Genomic DNA, 4,291 nt, shown 5'->3' with positions numbered 1-4,291 from the left:
CTATTATTCAATTCAATCTACAATTTAATTATTAAAAATGACAAAACAATATTTGAAAATAGAAAAAGTTTATTATTCATTCAGCCAAATAGGATTGGTTATTGGCAGATGCCAATTACAACACAACTGGCTTAGTCTATGTATCTATTCAAACTATAAGTATGTTTGTAAAGGCAAAATGCATGTAAATAATCACACAAAAAGCACCCAGTACCAATTTCTCAAATTGCAATCATCATTTTCATCATTTATAAATGATTTATAAGTATTGGAGTGAAAATCTCCCCCAAGCATATTAGTATATAATAATAGTATAATAGTTTAAGGTTGTTGCAATGAGTTTTTATTTGGTTACATTGCAGATTCAACAGCTAAATCTTGAATATAGATATACAAAATTGTATGTAGAAATGCATTATAACATATTTGTGAGAAATAAAAATAGTACGGTGCCCTGATATTGATTTCATGCTAACTCCAAATGCCAGAGCATTCCTTACCCTCTTCCACATCTTTACACCCATTGTGTAAAACCCAGCTGTCCGCAGGCAATAGCAGATCTCCATCTCTCCACAGCAAAGCGGCATCGTTGACTTTGATGGCAAGGAGCTGTCGGCTCACGGGGGGCAGAATGCGTAGGTCTTTTCCTGAAAAGTTTGGCATTCCCTCGTGGCTCCGGTTTCAGGCTTCCAACAAGAGAATGACAGGCTGACTAGCAGCTGTTCTGAAGGTCTGTGAGGAAATGAGGGAGGCAAGTCATCATTTTATGGGGATGAATGGCCATGACTAAGTGGTACTAAAACTGAAAATGTCCACTAATTAAGTTTCTAGTATTTCTACAGTGCATTAGGGGGAGGACCTACTTATAGTTTCTTTTGTAAAGATCACTCTCGCTTTGGCAGAAGAAATGACCCAAACTGAGGAATTGAAAGGTTTTGTTTCTAAAATTACCCTCCAGCTGTTTTTACTGGAGGCCAATCGCTTGCACTCTTAAAAATACAGGTTTTTTATTGGCATTGGCATGTTCCATGAAGAAAATGTAATATCCATGGAACCTTTTCAATGCAAAAAGGTTTCTTGTATTATAAAATTTTCTTCATATTAAGGAAAAAAAAATTGTTTTAAAAACTATTCACTGAAAAGTTCTCTGGGGAATCCAAAATGGTTCTTCTATGGAATTAATGCAAAAAACACCTATGGAACTTTTATTTTTAAGAGTGTGCATTGCTTTTTATTTTTCCCTTCTAGCCTTTCAACCTTTCCCCAACTGTTTTAGCTAAATTATGCTGTGTTTGCTCCAGCTCTATTTACTGAGGCAAGGCTAATATGAGGTTTCATTTCATCTTTGATCTGTTTTCCTGATGTGACCTAAACCATTTCCTTCATTCGACTGCACTAAAGCTTGAACGGGTTTGTCAGGACTTATTGATGCTCTTGAAGTGCATTAACACCACATTATCATGCATTTAACTTGTTTTAGATGTCAAGAAAAGCATGTGAACGAGGCCCAGGAGGCACGCTGACTCACTAAGCTCCAGCTTACTAATGACAAGAAAAGAGAATATATTCTTGGGAACAGTGTGTAATTTAGCACGAGAGCTTTTAAAAGTGAGTTAAACGTCAGTTAATTGTTCAGTGAGTCAGACTGTCATTCTCACCATGGAATTTCAAAACAGGTCAACACACGCTGTTATTGCATTAAGTTTCATTCACTTAGATTGTAAAACAAAGAGTTTGTGAAGATGTTTAGGAAGATGACTGTTAAAAGGTATATATTACTGCTTAGTCACATGCTATGACAGACAAAACAACTGTCTAAATAAATATAATTAAGGTGTAAATCTGTAAACTAGGCTTGTGCGGTGCAAAAAAAATAATCACCGTGAGAATTTCATTATACTGTAATAACTCAACAGAAAATGAGTGTCCTAGTTCTAAGTGTGCTGCTCCCGGCTGTGTGTGTGACTGTTGGTACTACAACTGCAAAGACTTCTCATTTAAAAGATGGGGAGTTATATATGCAGCTGCAGCCTATAAATTAGTGGCGTTAAACTTGGACAGGCGTTTCACACAACAGGTGCATTGCCTGAATGGAGCTATGCTGCTCGGAGAAGTACTGAGATGTTTCAGGGGATTTTTGCAGCAGCATCAGAGTGAGAATTCTTAATCCATATCTGATGATTATCTGATCATCACTATAGATTATACAGTGCTACTGATATACAGGCGGTAAAATAATTACTAGAGTGAGTGAAAAAGTGTGTGTGTGTGTGTGTGTGTGTGTGTGTGTGTGTGTGTGTGTGTGTGTGTGTGTGTGCGTGCGTGCGTGCGTGCGTGCGTGCGTGCGTGCGTGTGTGTGTGTGTGTGTGTGTGTGTGTGTGTGAGAGAGAGAGAGAGAGAGAGAGAGAGAGAGAGAGAGAGAGAGAGAGAGAGAGAGAGAGAGAGAGAGAGAGAGAGAGAGACGGACGGACGGACAGATCCATACATACATCCATAGAAATAGTTTGGCAGAAAATAGACAGAAAGTCAAGTCACCTTTATTTATATAGCGCTTTTTACAATACAGATTGTTTCAAAGCAGCTTTACAGTGATATCCGGAAAATAATGCAACAAAGTTTGTTTCTAGAATAAAATAGCTCCACAGTCCATGTTAAGTAAGTTCAGTGATGGTTTGTTTTTGTTGTAAAAAAGTTTTTGTTTCTTTTTAGTTCATTTATATATATATAGCCGCTCTGTAGAAAACCGTGATGTCATCATCCAGCTCAGTTCAGTTCTTGTATAATAGTGTCGATGCAGGCAGATCAATAATATTGTTGAATATTAAATTAAAATAAAGTTAAAAGAAGAGAAAATTAAAAAGAAATTCAAACAAAAATACAGCAAGATAGAAAATAGAAAAAAGAACACATAAATACACCTTTTCCCTTAGAAAAGTTAGGTGAACTGCACCATTCTAGTTCTGAGTCTGCACCATTACAGAGACAACAGTATATAGGACCAGACTAACAACTTCCTGTCAGTCTCAATTCAAGTTAATACATTTGGGTGAAAGTGTAACACTGACTGTACCAGTAGTTTAGACTATAGTGTAAAAGTACTACAATACTTACAGTAAAATGACTACTGTATGGAAAGTGTTCTGTACCATGGTCTCAAGTACTAAAATGTAATGTATCTGCAGATAAAGTGTGCAGTACTTTCCTTCCCTTTTTTGTTGTTGTTGAAAATCTGCAAGAAACATGCTTAAAATCTATAGCTACATATAGCTCAATAGTACTTACACAGGAAGTCGGTCCGACACTAATAGCATGAGCTGCTGGGAGAACATGAAGGACAGCATTCAGAAATGGTTTTGACAAACACGTCCACATCCTCTCTTTAATGAATATAATGTGGATGTTATGACACAGGGGCTTACCATGTAGCCTGGAGGAATGATGTCACAGAATAACCCTGTTGTCCAAGCAAGAATCTCTGAGAGGTGATTCAGAAATCCACAGGCCACGCCCCCATCCATCTGTCCTCTAACTAACTGTCTCTTCCGTTCATTACAACTCTTCCTGTCATTTATGTCTGATGCAAACTAACTGAAAAAGGAGACTTTAAACGGGTTGTCATGTGTACTGTACACTATATGGGAAAAGAATATGGACACTTAAATACCATAAGCGCATGCTGAACATTTAATTTCAAGATAAATAAGGAGTTGCATGAAGATACACTGTGTGAGAAATGACTAAAGTGTGAAATTAAGTTTCATTACATGTTTCAAAGCAACATATTTCCAAAGAATAAAATAAATATAGATATTCAATTATTATAAATAATGTCAATTGTAATTGCACTGAAGCCAAAAGAAATTAAGAAAGAATTATAAAGTAAATTATAAAGAGATATTAAAGTGTGAAATTATAAAGTCAATAATCCGAAATCAATTATTATAAATTATAACTTAATTTTTATCAATTATTTATGAAATATGCTTCATGAAAATGCCTGAAATGTCTGTGTGTTTGATAAATATATTCAATCTAATTCACTTCATCTCTGATAACCTCATACACGGAGAAAGTTTCACTAAGGGAAGCAAAAAGTGACTTCATGTCTCAGTTTTCAACTCCTCCCCAACAGTAAATTGGTTACATCCAGCCTCAGCGGAAGTTTAACACACCTCGTATATACGGCAGAGGAAACAGAGAACTTTGTTTTAAGAGATAAAACATGAATATACAAAAAAAACTTTAACATGCATCAGAAAACAGAACATCAAAATATAGACAGAAAAAAACA

General features: G+C 35.9%; 1 long non-coding RNA gene across 1 annotated transcript; it reads right to left on the bottom strand.

Annotated features, from left to right (window-relative positions):
* Positions 1-335: 335 nt before the first annotated feature.
* LOC130087721 (uncharacterized) lies at positions 336-3,667 on the bottom strand. Its single transcript, XR_008807380.1, has 2 exons — positions 3,283-3,667; positions 336-732 (listed from the first exon to the last, which is right to left on the bottom strand). It is a non-coding gene; the product is annotated as an uncharacterized LOC130087721 (long non-coding RNA).
* Between the last annotated feature and the right edge of the window lie 624 nt (positions 3,668-4,291).

This window comes from Rhinichthys klamathensis, unplaced genomic scaffold (assembly GCF_029890125.1).
Source record: "Rhinichthys klamathensis goyatoka isolate OS25496 unplaced genomic scaffold, OSU_Roscu_1.1 h1tg000110l_1, whole genome shotgun sequence".
In the NCBI taxonomy this organism is placed as follows: Eukaryota; Metazoa; Chordata; class Actinopteri; order Cypriniformes; family Leuciscidae; genus Rhinichthys; species Rhinichthys klamathensis.
The sequence above is the reverse complement of the archived record's forward strand: the minus strand, read 5'-3'. Positions and strand labels throughout refer to the sequence as shown.